Source organism: Castor canadensis, chromosome 12 (assembly GCF_047511655.1).
Source record: "Castor canadensis chromosome 12, mCasCan1.hap1v2, whole genome shotgun sequence".
NCBI lineage: Eukaryota > Metazoa > Chordata > Mammalia > Rodentia > Castoridae > Castor > Castor canadensis.
In genome coordinates, this window is record NC_133397.1 from 43,866,604 (window position 1) to 43,887,764 (window position 21,161).

The 21,161-nt window shown below is 35.3% G+C and overlaps 1 protein-coding gene and 1 long non-coding RNA gene across 44 annotated transcripts in view; both read right to left on the bottom strand.

Annotated features, from left to right (window-relative positions):
• Nrxn1 (neurexin 1) overlaps positions 1 to 21,161 on the bottom strand; it is a 1,065,367-nt gene that overhangs the window by 874,965 nt on the left and 169,241 nt on the right. The gene's annotated exons all lie outside the window — the stretch shown is intronic.
• Positions 1 to 21,161, bottom strand: part of LOC141414811 (uncharacterized) — a 92,898-nt gene continuing 71,737 nt past the window's right edge. Inside the window, exon 3 of the long non-coding RNA XR_012439683.1 lies at positions 1 to 21,161. This exon is cut by the window's right edge and continues 7,155 nt beyond it. This is a non-coding gene — a long non-coding RNA (uncharacterized lncRNA).

Sequence of the window (21,161 nt, forward strand, 5' to 3'; positions counted from 1 at the left end):
GGGTCCTGGGCTACATCCCAATTATAGCAAAAAAAGAGATAAGAAATAACAGAACTGTGTTATCTAGCTGTTACCATCTCAGTGGTCAAGTAAGTATCCAGCTAAATATTCTGGAGAATAGCAAAAAGGAGATCATGCTCCTTTAAAATATAAGTAAGATCAATCATTTTTATTACAAAATAAGCATCTTTCCAAAGTTATACAGTACAATGATTTGGGGCAGGAATAATTTTTGAATCAGATGAAAATAGGTTAAATGCCAAGCTATCTTCCTTACAAACATTGTTAACTTCTGCAAGAATTTTCATGTTGTTGAGGCTTGTTTTCTTCATGTGTAAAACTGGTACGATGAATTACAGCTTATGACCTAACTGAAAAATTTAGATGTCAACACTACTATAGCTACTCCATTCTATTAAAAATCACCATTTATGTGATTCACAGCTTTTCCCTAAGTGGTTGATGTCAATTTGACAACTAAGAGGAAGACAATTGTTTTTCTCTCTTGTGGGTATTTTTCAAGACACAAAGAGATATGTTGGCTTTGTGCCTCCTTATTTTACTTTTTGTTGCTAGGACCAAGATTAATAATACCTTACTTTCCTTAGAGTATGTGATGATTAATCCTTTTTCATTCAAATTCAAGTTGCACATCCTTCATTAAACTTGAAAAGTTTTAACACATGTAGTCTTTCCCCATTGGTCTTTCACAACTGCCACACTGTAAACTTCAGAAGGTCATGTCCATGCCTGATTTTATCTCTGCAACTATACAATGAACTCCTTTGAGATAAATGTTATGCTTAACAATTATATACTTATTCTTTCTTGCACTCCAAATGCTGACCACTTTTATTATTAATCTTTCATGCATTTTTATGAGTTGTTCTTTTTCCAGTTCCTATAAAACAAAATGTATGCTTAGAAAGGCAGGAACCATGCCTTCTAGTTTTTTTGGCATGTGCACCTAACCTAATAGGTATAGATATATATTTTATTTGTTTGAGGGATAGCTGTGGTTGGTCACTTGAATGATAACTCTTTTCTACCTAAGAAACTTATGAAGAAAAAATGAAATGAGTTCATTTTGTTTTCTTCTCTGACACACTTGGGTCTACAGGAAAACTTAAGGTTAGTAAGTGCATATGGATTTTCTCTCTGCTATGCCCAGGCAGGGTTTCAGGAAAAAGTGGAAAGGAGATGGCACAGCAAAGTGAAGAGTACATGCTACCAAAAGACACTCAAATTAAAAAAAATATATATATAATGTACATATATACATATATGTATATATATATGGAGAAAGCAAGAGAGAAAGAACACTATACCAGCTAATCTAAACATTTTTGGGTAAATGCTACCTGTTTTCTTCCTCTTAACAGATATACACTTATTAAACTCCTGAGCGCAAAATGCCCAGTCCTTCTAGAACAAAATAGAAACCCTAGGTCAGTTTTTAATTTCAAATAGCTTGACATGTGTCTTCATAACTAGACTTATATTTGCCAGGTAATATTCTTTAAGTGGGGTTTAAAAATGTCATCCCTGAAATGATGTCAAATCATAATTTTTTTTGTCTTATGGGATGGAAACAGTAATTTTCATAATAGAACTTTATTTGTGTGATATTATATACTTAGTGATGTATATTTATGTATATTTAATTCATTTAAATGTAATGATATTTCTGTGGCTATAAATATATTATTTGTATATTTATTATAAACGTGTACTTCCACATTAATACATTTGTATATTAAAGCAATATAAATTAATACAGTGTTGTTTAAAAATATAACTCATATAATTTATCATGAATAATTATAGAATGTATACATTATATAACATGAATTTGTAATCTAATTCCTTATGTCTATACATTAGAGAAACTTAGAAAATTCTATAGTCAACCACTATGTCCTTACAATATGCAAAATATTTTGCTAGCTGATGAGCATGTTCAGAATGGATTAGAAACAGCATTGCAGAGATTTTTATTCTGCAGTGCTTGATGCTGCATTGTTTCCTTCAACTCAGATTTTGACAGCTGTTTAAATCACCATAAGAAAGTTTATAACTTGATTTCAACTTTACTAGAATACTTGCTCACCACAACCAAGAACTAAATATTTCAGGGAATTAAAAACAGATTTGGATTCTGCATATTTATAGCTAATTTTCTTCAATTAGTTAGCTGCTCTTAATATTGAACAAAACAAAATAATCATGAACCTACCTTTGTCCTAATCTGAAGAATGAAAGCTACTTTCTTACTTGGGGAAGATTTCACGAGTCTTTACTTTTGTGAAAAAAATGATTTATCAAAAAATATGTAAGCAAGCATTCAATCTGTAGTTCCAAAGACTATAAGGAATAATCTTAATTTATATTTCCAATAGAGGTTTGCTAAGGCATGTGGATAATTACATTATGCAATACACTACCCGATGAAATTAAGAATGGGTCACATTGATATTTTTCCAAATGTGTTTTTCAGTTTATTTATAAAAAGACCATTAATTTTAGAAAATAATATACAATAATCCATGAAAATATTAGCAACTGTATTTGGAACAAGTACTGAATATTTAAAATATAATCTTCAAGGGATCAAACCATTATCAGGAAATCAGTTCTTAGAAATCATTTTTATAAATCAATAAATTTAGGCTACAAAGTCAAGTAAACTAAGGTTGGAAGTCAAACACTTCCTCGCTAGTGTTTTATTTTTTTATTTAAGATCAGAAATGACTTTGTAGTTAAAATGAAAAGTTGTTTTTATAAAGATGGCTTCACTATAAAGAAAAATTTCTTTGTTTTATGAGCTAAATGGTGTTATATTAACCTCTAATTTTGTTTTCTGATTATTCAAAACAGAGAGAAAGCAACAAATCAAGATAGTAATATTAAATGAACAAGTTGTAAGGAAAAATGAAATCAACTATGTAACGAGGACAAAAATACAGGGGTAATTCTACACTCATGCTAATTGATCACGTTCCTGGCCATGTGTTAGGTAGGATGATTTATAAGTGTTTTGAATGGTCTGTTGATCAAACATTTACCCTAGTAGCAATGAGAAAGAAAATAACATGTCACTGAAAGGAAATCATCTCATAACTTTTAAAAAAATTGCTTTGTTGAGTGATATATTTGTAGACTATGCATCTGTAACTGGTTCACACCAATGGGCTGGATGAGACACATGAGTCTGAGAAAGTACGTTCCTCTCCTACCCACATGATTTTTAACTTGTCATTCACTCCCTTTTCCTTCTTCTTGCCACTCCTACTACAAGGACCTCAAGATCTCAGGGAATAAAATAAACTTTCAACAATAGAACAATACACTGAACCCATAAAAACAAATTACTGTTTCTTAGAAATAGCTCTTTAACCTGGCAAGTGAGAACAATGACATTACTAAAACAAGACGAATATGCACTTGAAGAATTTTAGGAGAGGCTTGGGCATGGTGCTACATGCCTGTAATCCCAGCTACTTGGAAGGCAGAGATTGAGAGGATTCGGGTTGGAAGCCAGCCCAAAAGTTATTAAGGTCCCATCTCAATAAATAAATTGGGCATGGTGGCATGGATTTATAATCTAAGCTACCAGGAAGGCATAGGTAGGAGGATTGAAGTCTGAGGCTGGTCCCACCCAAAAACATAAGATCCTATCCCAAAAACAAAGTGGCCAAGGTTGGGGGAGGGCTCAAGTAGTAAAATACTTGCCTAGCAAGTACAAGGCCCTGAATTCAAAAACCTCAGTCCTACCAAAAAACAAGAAACAACAACAGAAAGAATTTTAGAAGACATACTGTGCAATGATTTTTGATTGGAACATTCATATATGATCAAAATATATGCCCTTCCGAATTTTGTTACTAATAAAAGTAACACACATCAGTTTATTGAGTAACGTGTTAGCATGTTTGGTAACATGATTCCAGCAGCATTCGTCTGCTGACAACATGCTCCAGCACACCTCAGAGATCAGCAGGTCTTTCAGAGAAAACAGGTGAAGAACACTCAGTGGAGGCGTCAACAACTCTCTAAATCTCAGAAGATATAGGACAGGTACTCACTGATGACTCAAGTCTTTAAACCACCTTTTCTGAAGGTATGAAATAAAACTGAATTTAGTTTGACTGATACTTGAAAAATATTGCAATTATTAGAAAAAATAAAATTAAGATACATGTTTCCTATTTTGGCACATTGAAGAAAAAAACAACCTATGTAAGTTTCACTGACGATTTGTTAATTTGTATACCTGAGTAGTATCTAAACCTAGTAGTGAATAAATAATTTAATAGTATTTGTTAATAGCATTTCTTTAAAAATAACAGCCAAGTAAAGGAAAAAAAATTTTATTTTAGTGGAAGCACATGCAATAATATTTTCATTAAACCAGTGATAGTTTCCATAAACCCAGAAAAAGGACAGAATAAGTTTTAACAGATTGAATTAGTTCAAATGTACTTGACATTCATGAAAATGCAGCATTTGTTATAAAAAGAAATAACAATTCAGTTTTTAATAGGACATACAGAAAATTTGCATAGAAATCCATTTCAAAACATACTTACGAATTTCTAAATACGAATTCATGTTAATCCTGAGTGAATTGATTTCTTCTCCTTGGGCATTAATTTGGCATTCTATCACATTACCAATCATCCAAGGTTTTGCATTGTTGGCCTCCTGAGACCTTTGGCTTCATAAAACGCAGCTAGCTACCTTATTGTTAGGCAGTAGCCAAGAACAGGCAGCTGAATAAAGAGTTGGTCATTTTTTAAAAGCATTTCATTGTCTGCCCAAAGCTGCGTAGTTTCAATATAAATGCTGAAATCCATCTTTAGCCTCCAAATCATGTTTCTGTTCAGTAATGTTAGTCTGGGAATTACTCTGAAAATTATTATAAATAATGTAAAAATGTATATAAATCATGGAAATTATTCTCCTTCCCATAATGAAATAATAAGGTTTTTGCATTTAGATAAAAGCAAAGGTTGAGAGAACAAGAAGATGTTTCAATGGAATACTATGGGCATGATGCAAATAAGTATGTGATTTATAAATGTTTTCATTAATTTTCCTTGATATTACTTTGATTTATAGCCATGTAAAACATACAGGGATTATAATGGATTGAATTGTGTTCCTTCTGAAATATGTTATACATCCAACCCTCAGTATTCAGAATGGGACCTTATGTGAAACAGGGTCATTCAGAGGTTAAAATGAAATCATTGGTGTGGGTTCTAATTCACTAGGGCTGGCATACCTATAAAAAGGTGACAACTGATCACAGAAATGGACACATAAGGAAGTTACTGTGAAGATAAGAGGGGAAAAAGCTGAAAGATGAGAGGGAATAACCTGTAAGTCTAAAAACACTGGGGATTGCTAGCAAACACCAGAAGCCATAAGAGACAAGGAATGACACTCTCCACAACTATCAGAGAGAGGATGGCCCTGCCATACCATGATTTCAGACATGAATCTTTAGTTCAGCCTCCAAACTGTGAAACAACTATTGTCTGTTGCTTTCAACCACCTAGGTTTCGGTCCTTTGGTACTGTAGTCCTAGGAAACTAATAGAAGGACTGTAGAGAAAGTAATACTAGGATCTTTTCTTTATGATCCCATAAACAAAAGAGCTGAAGCATAAAAAACTTGAAGCATCTCACTGTCCATGTTCCATGATGGATCACAAAGCTATCTCAGCCAGGACATCAGAAACAAAAGCCTGGCTCTCTTGACTTCAGGTTTGGGGCTCTCTTTTATGCTTGTGGAATAACAGAGTGAAAAATTCATACCTTTGAAGGTTCATAAAATGTTAATTCCTTTAAGCTATTTTATTTAGATTGTTGAAATTGAAGTATCCTGTTCTTTTGATTTTTGTATGCATCCACAGTCTAATTTCTGAAGCTCTTTTTTTTAATGTTCAAGATTAATCTTGAAGATTTATTAATTCACTTAATACTTGATTTTTAATGATCCCTTTGTTATTACATGCAAGGTGGTTTGACATTTAAAGATTATTGCTAAATTTTTATAACAAAATTAAGAAGAGTGTATCAGTTTTTTATTATGTAATATTATTACTTTTAGTGTTTGAATTTTAACCTCCTAAGGTACAAACCAAACACTGAGAGGCATCATAGAACGTCTCTTTTTTGATATTACTAACAAGAATAATTCTTGTAATTAATTAATGAGCTGTATAAGGGCAGAGAAAGATCTTTAAATGTTTTTGTGTCTTTTACATCTAGCACCATATACAACACTTCATAATGGGTGAATAATAAGTCAATTCAAGTAGCATATATTTATTAGTAACTATGAGGTAGGCAGTAGTCTATATTGTAAGGATACAGAAATGAAGGCCAGGAATGGTGGTGCAGCTCAATAATCCCAGCTATGCAGAAGGCAGAGATCGGGAGGGTCATGCAAGACCCTACCTGAAAAATAAACTGGTTCAATCTGTGATCCTGCGTATTTCGGAGATGGAGATCAATTTGGAGGATTGTAGTTCAAGAACATCCAAGGCAAAAGCTTCACAAGAACCCATCTCACCCAAGGGCCAGGCATGGGATTACAGGCCTGTCATCCCAGATACACAGTTCTCTGCATATCTGCACAAATATGAAGATCATGGTCTAGACCAACCCCAGGCATAAATGCAAGATGGTATTTCAAAATTATCCATTGCAGAAATGGCTGGAGTAGTAGCTTAAGTGCGGGAGTACCTGCCTAACAAGTACAAGGTCCTGCATCCAACCCCGTAATGCCAATAAAAGGAAAGAAAAATCTAAAAACAAAAAAGATGTGGAGGATTCATCAAAAAAAAATTAACTGGATAGAAATATATGTTAATGATCTGAGAGTGTGCATTAGAGAAGACTTTCAGGTTTCTTGTTAAAAGAAGAAATTTTGGGGCATTCCAAATTTCAGGCTGGTCCATCCTATTTGTATAAGCAAGTTCTCAAAAGAAGAAGATGACTTCACTGAGGATGTGTAACTCTTACTCCCCCCTCCTTCAAGACTCAGGAAGAAATGCTAATTAGAACTGAAGTAGCTTTTCAGAGTCTGTATAAATTCAGTCCTATCAACTTTGCCTCTGCCGCTCTGCAAAATGGAAAACAGCAATGTCCTACATACCATACTAATGTATAAATAACTTCTATGTTCATTTAGAAACTTCATTACATCTAAGAAAATGACATTATGAATGAGCTACATTACTAGATGAAACAGACAGACTAAATGTGGGCTTCTACACAACTTAATATGCATCTAATGTACAATTTAAGCAGTAGCTTCCACACTAAGTGACAGGCAATTTATATCCATACATCAGCATGTGTCATGGATATGACAGCTATATTGTTGAAAGAATTTGAAATTTCCACCCGTAGCTAGATTTTCCTATCTTCATTTATGAGCAAGCTACTCATAGAAATCAAATTAATTGCATATTCGTGACTATGCCTCCATTTAATTAGTTTTGTTTACACTTATCCCGTCTTCCACTGGAATGAAGTCAGAGAGGCGGTGTCAAAAAGTGACAATGTTACATGTATGATTATGTGTTCACATTTTTTCATCACCAAGTTTCTTCTTTATCTGTTATTAAATTAATCAACATTAGTTGTAGGACATTTACCTCAATTTATATCAGTTATCTAGAGTAATTATTTTCTGGCTTAAAACTGTCAATAAGTTTTTGAAAACTAAGTGCTGCTTATTGTTTAGCTGGTTGTTATCAAATAAATACATCTAACATTTTAAAAAATTATTTCTTTGAAAAAAATATCTTGCAATTCATGTAACCCAAAGGATTTGGGGAAAAATTGCCACAGATATTCCATAAAGTCTTTCTGCATATTCCAGCACACATTCTCTGCTATGGCATTTGATACTTAAGGAAATATAGTCATTTAGGTGAATGAATCTTAAACAAAGTATCTGTATGTGTTAACAAACTTAAGCCTTATTAACCAAATTGGTTACATTAACCAACAAACAAATTGTATACGATGACTCTTTCACTTTGCACTATAATAAATAACTAGTTCTACTCTGTCCCAAAATGACAGTCTCCACTTACAGAGGCCATTGAGCCTACATCTTTCTGTCCACCTCATCTGTGGCTCTAAAAGGTTACTTGTCACCAACAGAATTGCTCACCAATCAGCCTTCCATTAACTCATTATCCAATAATTGACCACTCTATAATTATTCTCTTAGGATGGCTTTTCTATTACTATTCACAATCTGAATTATATTACAAATACATGGTAATATTTCCATATCTGAGAACAGCAAGGGGCTGAAGGAAGAACATATTCAGATAGTTAACAGAAGAAAGAAAAGTCTCTCAGGCAATTTCTTAACCCATCTTTATAGGATATAGGTCAACATATATTATATGCTGAAGAGATTTGGGGTTTTATTCCATAAGTAAACCACAGACTACTAAACTACCAACAAAAATTTATGCGAATCCCTAAAACATGTAAGAGAAAACAAATGAAACATGGAATTTCAGGTGTCAGCATTAGGAAGATCTATTTAATGTCTGGGAACAAACCTGATGTCAATTGTATAGTCTTTTGGTAAGTGTGACTACTTAGTTCTTATACAGAAATTTTATGTAGACCCCTATCTCCTTAGTATTAATAGATTCCAAATCATTTACATGAGTCTGGAAATAATAAAGATAAAATCTATAACCACAGCACTTACTAACTTTAAGCAAAAAGAAAACAGATAAGTGAGCGAGAGACTGGGATCTCAGAGAAGGGCAATGGCCAGCTGGGATATAACACATATGCTGAAGTCTTGACCTAAGGCCAGGAAACCTAACTTTATTGATGTCCCCATCTCCCTGGCAGCAGTACCAGCATGACTCTTTTTCCATAGACCATTAACTCCTTTAATTAAAATATTTTCTCAGGAAAGGCACATCAAAATCCCGAAGCTGTCATATAAATTGAAACCTGAACATAAGGCATGGTATTTTTCAATATATAAAATTCTTTTTTTTTTCTTTTTTGGATATATTAAATTATTGCTCCTGGTGTTTAAGTACAGTTTTCCCAACTGACAGAAGATAAGATAATAATGCAAGGAAAGGATGTTGACATTTTGAATGAAGGATGGAGGAACTTTCCTCTTTCATAATAACTTTAGACTATTCCTTTATAGCCTAAACTTAAATGTGCCTTTTCCTGTTGTGGACTGTCCCATCTACCTTTTGATTTCATTTCACTAATAAAGGGTAGAATTTCATGCTGAAGTAATTCCCAGTAAGAACTAAAACTACCTATTCCCCACTCAGTTTACTGTTAACATTAACATGACTTTACTACTTCATGATTATAACTAAGTGTTATAGGAGAGTCATGCTCAGACAAATAACAATTAATTACAGGAAATCCCCAATGTCTCATTCAAACTTCAATAGGAAGCATCAATAAACAGTTTATGCCCTAAAACTCCCCTGAGCCCTTTCTCTCAAAAGCCTCACAGTCTATTTTCTACCAATTCTGAACTGTTATACCATTATCCTTACCCAATCTCATTCAAGTCATCATCTTAAAAGACCTTCCCTAAACACATGAGGAAAAAACTAAAATGAAATACAAGCCTTCCTTAAAAGAAGCCAATGTATCTGATGTTGCCTTACCTTCTAAAACCCTTCCATGGCCTGGTCTGGTTGGTCTCCCTCATTGTAGCATGCAACAGCCTCAGCATGGTTTTATTAACTGACTGAAGTGGTGGTAAGGAAAAGGCATTCAACATAATCCATTTCTTAGATGGATTTCCCACTTCATGCACAGTTTAGTGGGAAAGACTTCCAGGTAGAAATCACATTATTATAATACCTCTTGAAGGGCGTTTAACTTTTGATTTTTAGATCACTCTATGTCTTCCTGATTTTTAGAAGAGTCCTAAGTCAATCTTCACGTAAGGAAAGCCACAAAGTAAATTCAGTAGGCCAGAGCAAACAGTGCAGATGGGAACTGATAGGAGAATTACTTACTTAACATTTTCATTCCATAGTGTCCTTTAGTCATCCTCAATTAATCCTTGAATTAAAAGAATTGATTTGAGAAGAACAGGAGAGAGTATGACATTCTGGAAAGATTCAGGGGATCATTTCACACATCATCTTTATTGCTAGGGTAACCAAACCACACACAATTGAGCATTTTCTATTCATTGAGTATTATGATCTAGGCAATTAAAATGTGTTGTCACTCTTAATCTTCACATTAGTCTTATCTGGTAGACATGACAGCCATCAAGTTTAGAAGAAAAAAATAATTCAGATAGATTTAGGACTCTTTTGGACCACCCAAACTAAAGTTCCTCCATCCCAGCGATCTTTTATTAAAATAGAACAATTTACTTTCTTCATGGTACTTTCATCATCTGAAATTATGTTGTCCATTAATTATCTACTTGTTAACTCTCTGTCTCCCCCTAACAAATTTAAACTTGAGGACATTAGGCACTTGCCTCTCTACCACAATTGCCTACAATGATTCTTAGAGCACAGCAGATGCTCAATAAATGTCAGAGTGTGGTAGCATCCTCAAAGGGGCAAGGGCTGAGATATGTCTTTGAAAATTTTCTCCACATAATTCTGATGTGCTTTTCTTCCCACCACCATGGACATGCCTTGTATAAATATCTTTTCTGCTACTCAGGAGGCAGAAATCAGGAGGCTCACAGTTCAAAGCCAGCATGGGCAAATAGCTTTTGAGACCCTATCTTGAAAACACCCATCACAAAAAAAGGGCTGTGGAGTGGCTCAGAGTATATGGCCTGAATTCAAACCCCAGTACTGGAAAAGAAAATCTTTTTTGGCAACAACTGAAAGGTCTGAGGAAAAGGAAGAAAATTTACGTGAAAGCTCAGTTTGACTGATGAAAGTGATGATTCTCTAGCAATAGCTCTGCCCATGAATTCGTTAGCTTACAATCAGCTGCTAATAGCATATTTCAGTGTTGCTGACTGGCTTGGAGATTACTGTTTCAGTGTTGTTTTTCACATTCTAATTTCTTTTCTAGGTGGGTGACTAGCTATGGAGGTTGGGAGGTGGGAGGTGGGAGTAGAAGACATCTGCAGAGTCAACCTAAATAAAAATTTCCACTGATTTCAACAGTAATTTCAACCATGTTCACAGATACAAGTAAACTCTACTTGCAAATACCAGGTTGTTTTTCACTTTATTTTGCTTTTTAGTATACTGGCAAAACATAGAGGGTCTTACTGAATTCTTAGCAACTGAAGCTGTCAGATCTATCTTGAGTTGGAATCCATAAAATGTCAGGCAGGAGGCTTGGAGAGAAAGAATACTCTTTACTCAAATCAATTTGCTTCCTCAATTCTATCTACTGCACTAGCCTGCTTATAATACCTCCTGGGCCTGCAAGCAAGGGATTTTTTTTTTTTTCCTTGCTTTTAAGATGTGAAACCTTTGGCATATTTAGCCCAGGCAGTTGTATTTATCTTAATATCTCTAAGAAATCTCTGCATCTTTCAAAAGACCTGTATACATTTTCAGAAATATGCTGAAGAAAATTCTGACACCCTGGAAGTCATTCTAAAGAAATATCATAGATCTGCTGGGCACCAGTGACTCATGCCTGTAATCCTACCTACTTGAGAGGCTGAGATTGGGAGGATCATGATGCCAAGGCCAGCCCAGGCAAATAGTTCTCAGACACCATCTCCAAAATAACCAGAACAAAACAGACTAGAGGTGTGGGTCAAGCAGGAGAACACCTGCTTTGCATGCAAGTATAAAGCCCTGAGTTCAAATGCCAGTCCTAGAAAGAAAGAAAGAAAAGAAAGAAGGAAAGAAAGAAAGAGAAAGGAAGGAGGGAAAGGAGGGAGGAAGGAAGGAAGAAAGAAAGAAATAGCATAGGCCAAAATTTAAAAGTTTAAAAAATATTTTCCAGCAGCAATTGTGCCAGCAAATTCTCCAAGTGGTTCTTAGTACTAAAGCAGTAATTCAAAACAAAATAATTCAAGACAAAAGTATTTATTTATGAGTCTCTCTGCAGGAAAGCAGAGGGAAAAAAATTTTTCCTCTATACTTCCTGCAGTACATAGCTGGGTCCCTTATTACAAAAGACATATTAACAAGAGAAAAGCATAGAAATTTCTTTTAATAAAAGTTTTACCTGACATGTAAGACTTTGTAAGGAAACAAAGACCCAAAGAAATAGCATTTCTTATGTTAGTTTGGATGAAGAAGCAGATAGCAAAAACGTATGATGGAAACTTAGCAAGGTCTGTTTGTTCAGATTCTTTTTTCTGACATTTGTCAAAAATAAGGACGATCCTTTCCTCCAGGTATAGGGAAGGCATCTCTCACACCTGCATCTTATGACCTACTGTAAGGGAAGGTCAGAGATTTCTTCCTAGGTTTTATGACCAACTTCAAGGGAAAAGTCGGGGGCAGGTAAGACAGCAGCCATTCTGCATCTGGGGTTTCCTCAAATTCCTTCATTTTAAAATAAGGTGGGTACTGTATCCTGAACCTCATTACCTCATTTAATAAATCAGGAACCTGGGGTTAGAGGAAAGGTATCATCCACAGATATAACATGGCAAATAAGTAAAAAACTTAGATTGAATCCAGGTTTGACTCCAGAGACAAGGTTCTGTGCTATTGGTACTCTCTAAAATCAGTCCTCCTAATTCTTTTATTTAAAAAATAGTTTTACTATATTTCTGAATTAGTAGACATTAATAGTAAGATGGGTACTTGGAGCAAGTTCACTCTCTCCATTATATTCCCATTCCTCCCTCTCTCCTCCCCCTTTTCAAACAAGTGTGTATGAACATGTGGGGTTCATTATGCAGTCTTTGAAAGTACATGTGGAGTGTATCCTCTTTTCCCACTCAGGTTCCTTTCCTTTCCTCCTCTCCCTCTCATTAATTCCCCCAGACTATGCCCTTTCACATTCATGTCCTATTATTATTATTATTATTATTTTAAGTCTAGGTTTCACAAATTAATGAGAACATGTGATAGTTGCCTTTTTGAGCTTGACTGATCTCACTCAGCATGGTAATCTCTATTTCCATCTACTTTCCTGCAAATGACACAATTTCATTTTTCTTTATGGTTGAGTAATATTCCATGGTATATGCATACCATATTTTCTTTATCCCATTCATTGGTTCTTGGACACCTCAGCTGATTTCAGTTTAGCTTTTTTGAACAGAGCTGCAGTAAACATGGTTATGCAGGTATCTCTCATGTATATTGATTTACACTCCTTTGGATACATGCCTAAGAACAGTATGGTAGGGTCATAAGGTAGGTCTATTATTAGTTTTTTTTGAGGAACTTTCACCTAATTTCCATAGTGGTTGCCCCAGTTTACATTCCCAACAACAGTGTACATTCAGCCATCCTCACCAGTATTTGTTTGTTGTCTCAATAATTGCCAATTTGACTGGGATGAGATGGAATCTTAGTGAAGTTTTAATTTTCATTTCCTTTATGGCTAAGGATATTGAACATTCATCAGATCCAAAAGATTCCAACAAAACCCTTAGATCTGGTAAACACTTTCAGAAACAGCAGGATATAAAAATCAGTATACTACAACTGGAGGCTTTTCTTTTCCAGCAAAGAACAGGCTGAGAAAGAAATCAGAAGAATAATCCCATTCATAACAGCTTCAAAAAACACCTAAATATAAACCTAATCAAGGAGGTGAAAGACCTCTACATCAAAAACTATACAACCTTGAAGAAAGGAATTGAGGAAGACACCAGAATCTGGAAAGCCCCTCTATGCTCATGGATTGGCAGAATTAATATCATTAAAATGGCTATGCAATCAAAAGCAATCTATAGATTCAATGCAATCCTCATCAAACGTCCAATGTCATTCTTTGCAGAAACAGAAGAATCAATCTTAACATTCATATGGAAAAACAAAAGACCCCAAAAACCAAAAGTAATCCTGAGCAAAAATAGTAACCCTGGAGGTATCACAGTATCAGACTTCAAGTTATGCTACAGAGCCATAGTAACAAAAACAGTATGGTACCTGCACAAAAACAGATAAGAAGAGCAATGAAGCAGAATAGAAGACCCCAAAATAAAAACACAACTAAAGACATCTGATCTTTGACAAAGGAACCAAAAACACATTTTGGAGAAGAGATAGCCTCTTCAACAAATGGTGCTGGGAAAACTGTTTGCCTATATGCAGAAGACTGAAACTAGAACCTATTTCTCACCCTGCACAAAAATCAACTCCAGATGGATCAAAGATCTTAACCTAAGAACTGAAACTGTAAAACAGCTACAGGAAAAAATAGGGAAAACTCTGTATGGTAACTATTTTCTTAGTAGGACACCAATTGTCTAAGAAATACGAACAAGAATTAACAAATGAGATGGCATCAAATTAGAATTTTTCTGCACATCAAAAGAAAGAATTATTAGAATCAAAAGACAACCCGTAGAATGGAAACAAATTTTTACCAGCAATTCAACAGATAAAGGACTAACATCCTGAATATAAAAGAGCTCTAAAAACTAAACAGCAAAAGAACAAATAATGCAATTAATAAATTGGCAAATGAATTGAACAGACAGTTCTCATAAGAAGAAATTCAAATGATCAATAATTACATGGTCCTCCTAATTCTTGGATGCCCTGGAAATGCAAGAATTTTCTTGTAGTTGGCCAGAGTTACCACCTAGTGTTTAGGCCTTTGACATGGCGTCCACTGTGTGAGGGAAGCTGTCCTCTGCTGCTCTGCCTTCCCTTGCTTGAGCAAGAGGTTGGCTTGTTCTTCACCCATAATTTTAGGAGTAGGAAAAAAGATGAAAAACTGCTGAGGGTTGATGAGGTTTGAAAGAAAACCCAGTTTCCAGTTAACATCCCAGAAATAATTCAAGGATTAGGGCTGGAAAGCTTCATTTTGTTTCTGGTTTTTGTTAGGTCTCTTAGATCATAAAATGATTAGGGGAAAACACAAAATAGAACAGATTTTCTAATACTTGCCTTCAGAATACACAAAAGCACCAGCGTCCCACTGCACACTCCTGGAGGGCAAGATCAGTGATTAGTACAGGACATGGAAGCATTAGGCAAGGCAAAACTGTCAGTACCCTAAGACTCACAGGAAGCAAGGGAAAAAGAGTACTGAAGTGTTGATCTAAAACTGAGAACCATACTTACCTGAGAAAACTAAACACCTGGTGTTTCCCCACATGCAGTGCCCACTCTGCCCAACTTGTCATCCCTCCTTGTGCTGTTCTAGAGAAAAATGTCTTTCCAGTTATTTCATCAGGTTCTGCAAAGACCAGCTCAAGCCTTTATTGTCCTTTCAAAATTCCACTGCTTGTGCATTTAAAGATACATGACTGGGAATTTAATTGATCACTTAGCCAAGGTCTTAACCTTCCCCTCCACCTGACTATATTTTAGACAGGTTTGTGTCTGACTAATGGTCCCTGAGCTTTCTGTTCTTACAGCATTTACTTTAGAAAATTTGCCATTGCAAAGTCTTTTTCTATGCCTTTGACATGTAAATCTTCTTCCAGACTCTTGTCAATTTTATAACCCAGGAATGAATATCTTTCTCAAGGTCCTGAGAGCCATCCCCTTGAAATGCAATTATCAAGAAAGTTATATCCCTTTCTCTCCCAGTCTAAGTAGGAGAGATAGACCTTAAATTCTATAAGCTTCTATCACCAAATACAGATGGCTAACTTCCCCTCTCTCCCCGGTTTTTAGATATTTCTCTGCCTTTTGATTCAGCACAGTTGAGTTCAATCTCTCCCCTACTGCAATTGTTTTAACCCATACTTCAATAATCTTGACATGATTTGCCTTATCTGCTTAACTTGCATGGTACAATTTCTCTGACACATTGTCTTGTAGCTATTTCCTTGGTACTACTTTTCTTGGATCAAAATGTAAACTCTTGTGTGATATAGTCTCTCAGCAATGTTCTTGGTTAAAATATTCCATTTCTAGCCTGAAGTGGTGGCTCACATCTGTAATTCTAGTGACTCAGGAGTTAGAGATAAGGAGGTTGAAGGTTAGAGGCCAGTGGAATAAAAAAAGTTGGCAAGACCACATCTCAACACACCAGCCAGGCATAGTGATTTCATGTCTATAATCTCAGTTACACAGGAGGCCTAGGTAGGAGGAGCATAGTCTGAAGCTGGCTTAGGCAAAAATGTGAGGCCTGATTTGAAAAATAACTAAATCAAAAAAAAAAAAAAAAAAAGGGTAGGGTGGGGGAGTGCTTGGGGCATGGCTCCAGTGGAAGAGCACTTGCTAGCAAGTGCAAGGCCCTAAGTTCAAACTACAATATTGCCAAAAAAATTCCTGCATGTCTACTTTTACATTCTCAATACACATACATGTACAAATACATTTTACACTACATATCTACATTCTAATTTCTTTAAAAATAAATTTATTTGACCTCTCTCCCCCAATGCTTTTCATAGGTAGTGACTGGATAAGAAGCAATCAGTAAATGCTAGCTTTCTTGGTGGTCAAATGATTTTGCCTCTGGATCTCAGAAAACAGATTACAGATGAAAAATATATGAGAGATCTGCTCATGGGAGTCACCTCTACTCACAATGCGTTCAGGATTCTTCTCCCTGCCACATACAGGCAGCTAGAATTGTTCAATCAAACTTTGCGCAAATTGAAACCTCCTGGCATTTCTTTGACTAAAGATGCCCTTTTAATCCAAGGAGTATTTGACAAAATCCTTCACCTTCATGATTAAAGGCCATTTATTATTTGATGAGCAAACTAGTTCACATTCTTTTAAAAATCAGTGTCAAAGCATAAACTATATATTTTTTCACACATTTGAGTTGTGAAAATCACTGGCAGAGGGCATCTGAAACGAAACAGAGGAAAAAACAAAACACTCTCAAAAACAACAGATTTTGTTTTCTTGAACGAGAACAACTTTCCCAATCAAAAAATGGAGCCTTTGGAACGTATGTGGTCGTGTGGAAAATTCCCACTGCTTCCTATCTACTGTGGCTACTGCTATTCATGAGGGAACAGAGCAGGGAGTGTTAGTCCTTTTGATAGCATCACTTTTTCTCATTCACTTTCTAAACCCTACAGTTTAGAATATAAAGTAAGGGTCAGGAGTAACCACTGTAATGGATTAATATTGTGAAATACAGGGCCAACCAGAGATGCGGTCTTTCCAAATAAAAATGTATGCAGTGAAGAAGTGAAGGGCACCACTCTACCATGAAAACACATGGTATGTATTGTTTCCTGCCTGAAGAGAATTAGTGGGACTAGATTTTTGTTGGTAAAAAGGGAAGACTGAGAAGAAAGTGTAAGACCAGTTTCAATGTAGGTTTCTAGTTGGCTTAACTGCTAAGATAAAAAAGCAAAATAGCTGGGGCATGGCCTAAGTGACAGAATGCTTGTCTAGCACGTGCAAGTCCGTGGGTTCAAAACCAAATAATACAAAAAAAAAAAAAAAAAAGGTGACCAGAGTATTAAAAGAACTCTCAAGGAAAAAAATAACATTTTAGTAAACAAGGGATATTTTACCTAAGTGTTTTAAAACTTTTATTCTCTATTGCTTTATAGTTTTTATTAATCCCTATAATGGGGTGATATGTCCAGCTGTAATGATCTTTCTTTGAAAATTGCTCCTTGTCCCCATCCACAAGATGGATACAGTAAGTTGACATCTTTGTATCTTGAGACCCATCCCCAGTCACTCTTATACATCAAGGTACACAACTGACTCAAGGTGACCAATATGATTTTCAGGGAACTTGCAAGTGAGTCTGACCTACTAGCTTAAAATGAACCAAAATACTTCCTAAGGAATGAAACGCTATGCAGATGCCACAGACATACAAATAAAAACATAAAAGACAAAGCAAGAGGAGAAAAAGGAGAGAAGGAACAAGAATATGGATCCCTAATGTTCTTATCTGTTTTTTAGTGCTTGCTTAGGATCCTGTGAAGATCCTGGATACACTTGTATCCTCATAATTCACAATTTTTGCTAATGGTAACTTGAAATATTTTCTATAATTAGAAAGGAAAGAAACATTTGGAAGCTTCTAATTGTGCCTTTGTTTTTAGGGGATTAAAAGGTCTTTATAGCCAGGGAAATCTGAAGGAGAAAGCTATTTTGAAAAGCAAGGAACCCAGGTGGAAGGGCAGATGGTTGCAGCCAGAAGGAGAGAAAATGGGCCAAGTGCTTGACACCCCTGGGAGATAGAGATGGAAAGTAAATGCAGTGTTGGGCAGAAGACACAACTGGTCCCATAGGATTCAACTGGGCAAAAGGCACTAGTCCTCACATGGCAGCTTTGCAATATGACAGCTGCAATGCATCTTAAATAACTTCTAGAATATTATACACAAAGGGAACTTCCTTTTCACCCATCAAACAAGGAAAGCAAGAGGAGCCTTTTTGTGCTATTTTCTTTTGTTGTTACATTGAAAGAGATAATGCAAAATATAATTTTTGTAATTAAAATGTACTTATTTTCTGAGACCCCCTATACTGGGTCATATTTCTATCATTGCTTTGATTGCTAAAAAGGCTTAGGTTCTGATTTATGATCTTTCACAACTTATTATTTGAATTCTGTTTCTCAGTAAGTAGAAAAAAAGTAGTTTTATTTTCCTTTTATACAATCTTGGAGTTGAGAAAACCTTGAAGACTTTCAAATTTAATTTCCAATTCATATATGCATCCTACTTGTGTCAGTATTTGCTTGCTATTTTCCTCTAAATAGATTCACATTTTACTTTTCAATGACATTTGAATAGAAAGTTAATATCATTAACATGAATTTAAACCCAATAACATTTGTCACAAATAGAAAGTATTCATTTAAGAAAACTGTTCATCTGAGTAGTATCTAAAATAAAATGGCATACACGTTACTAACTATTGTTTCAGCTGAAATATTGTCCTCTTCTCTTGTCATTCAAAAAGGATATCATAAAAGGCTTTGTGAAATGCTGTGCTGACAGGCAGGTATCTTTAATCCTAAAATGATTCTCCCAGAAAGGAAATTCGATTAGACCAACTTGACTTGTTCTTAGTAAGCGCACTTGATTCACTGTTAGTGTTCAGTGTTGACACCCCTCTATGCCCAGAAAGATGCTATGACACATGCAAGCTCTGTAGAGTAAATGCTTCATCATGATCTTGTTCTCTGTTGTCTGAAGACTGTCTATATATGCTGACTGCTTGCACAAAGGAAACCTTTAGACATTCTATATGCTCAGTTCCTTCAACTTCTTATCAAACAAAATAATTACGAAGTAGGCAACCACTGAGTATTTTATAATGGAAATCTGCATGAAAGTGCCATTATAGCATGTTATAGTTGCTCATAGGGATTCCTTCACATCCAGCTTCTCCAATAACTTGCTATGCTATTATATGAAAAGGAACAGGTCACTTAAATTTCTCTGTATCAGGGCCACATGTTTCACTTAGGCTGTGTTTTACTTCTAAATTTGTGGAGTATGGGAAGATTGTGGGAGTATGGAATATAGGGAAGATTGTATTGAAAGTTAAACTTCAGATATTCTGACTAGTAATGTATCGTTATTCACGTCTTATCTTCATGTGAAGAATAGGACCAGAGAAAAACACAGCTAGAAGACAAATTCTAAATTCCTGTGATTAGGACTCTTGACTTACACACACACAAAAGAAATCTTTTATACCTGTGATAAACTCTGATGTTTACTTTCCCTAGCAACTCAGCATATTGCTTACTAGATAAGTTGCTCAAAGAGGTTCTCTACACACACTGTCATAAATAAACACAGGCGTCCTAATCTGTTTTTATCTCTTTTTATTTTTTAATATGTAAGTTTATGATGGCAACCATTAAATTGAACAGCATGATGAGAAAATATTCTCGTAATTAAAAAGAGTACAGGAACTTCCTGCCAACATAAACTATTAATTTTGTAACACACACTCTATAGACTTTGTTTAATTTCCATGTTTTATTCAGACTGTAAGGTTCCCCAAAAATAATGCCTTTAATGAAATTTTCCCATTGAGTGCAATTTTCTAAATTTATACAATGGATGACTACATTTTGAACCTGAAACCTCTTCAAAATTCTCATTGGCGAAAGACAAGATTGAGAACACCTCCATTTTCAAGAAACTGTATGATCAGCATAGTACATGCAGTAGGAAGGCTACAAAAGATTTGAACAAATAATCCCGCTTTGGGCTACCTCAAAATTCCTCTCCTCTCCTGAACTGTTGCACGTCTTGCAAAATGACATATTTCACCTTACTCTCCCTTCCTGGAACCAGCTATGTGATGACCTTTTTTTCCCTCCTCCCTCCTTACTTAAGGACTTAAGTGAGCTACTTAAGGATCACACTTTACCGTGCGGTCACTTACTTTTGGATTCATCCTGGTGTATTTGGTGCCCCTCTCTGGCTTTTAATAAAATCCTCTCCAGTTTGTTGAGGTTGGTTCGTTTTCTTTCTCATCTATCCTTGCTTCGTTAAATAGATTGAACCTAACAGTAGCTGTAGATGTTTCCCTGTCTTTTACACTTAGGGACCTGAGAGCACATTACCTGTGTAGGTATAGAAATTGATACTTCATTCACATTTCAATAATGATATTTATTATATCATTATGTTAGTCTTTGATGAGGAATAAAAAAGTTGACGGGGACAACAATAAAGCCACATACGTTTATTCCTAAGTTACAATTGTGTTTCACTTTAATTGGCTAAAAATACTAAATGTACTTTCTCTTTTATACTAAAACACCTTCATGTAAGACCTGTTCCATTATCTAAGCATGTCCAAATGCTAAAATTCATAGAGCAGTGCAAAGGGGAAAAAAAAAATCCAGTGGAAACCTACCATCAGAAGCAGAGTGTATTCATCCAGCTTTGCACAGCAAAAGAGTACATTCAGCAGAGTACATTCTGAAAAGGAATAGTCTAAATCTGAACTGTATTGTCTTACATATTTCAAACCAGGCTCAGTGTGAAAAAAACAGACTGGTTATTTCCAAGATGTCTCACTGAAAAGTTATTATAGTTGGAGGAAAATGAGACTTGGTGTGGTGGAAGAATAGCCAAAGGCC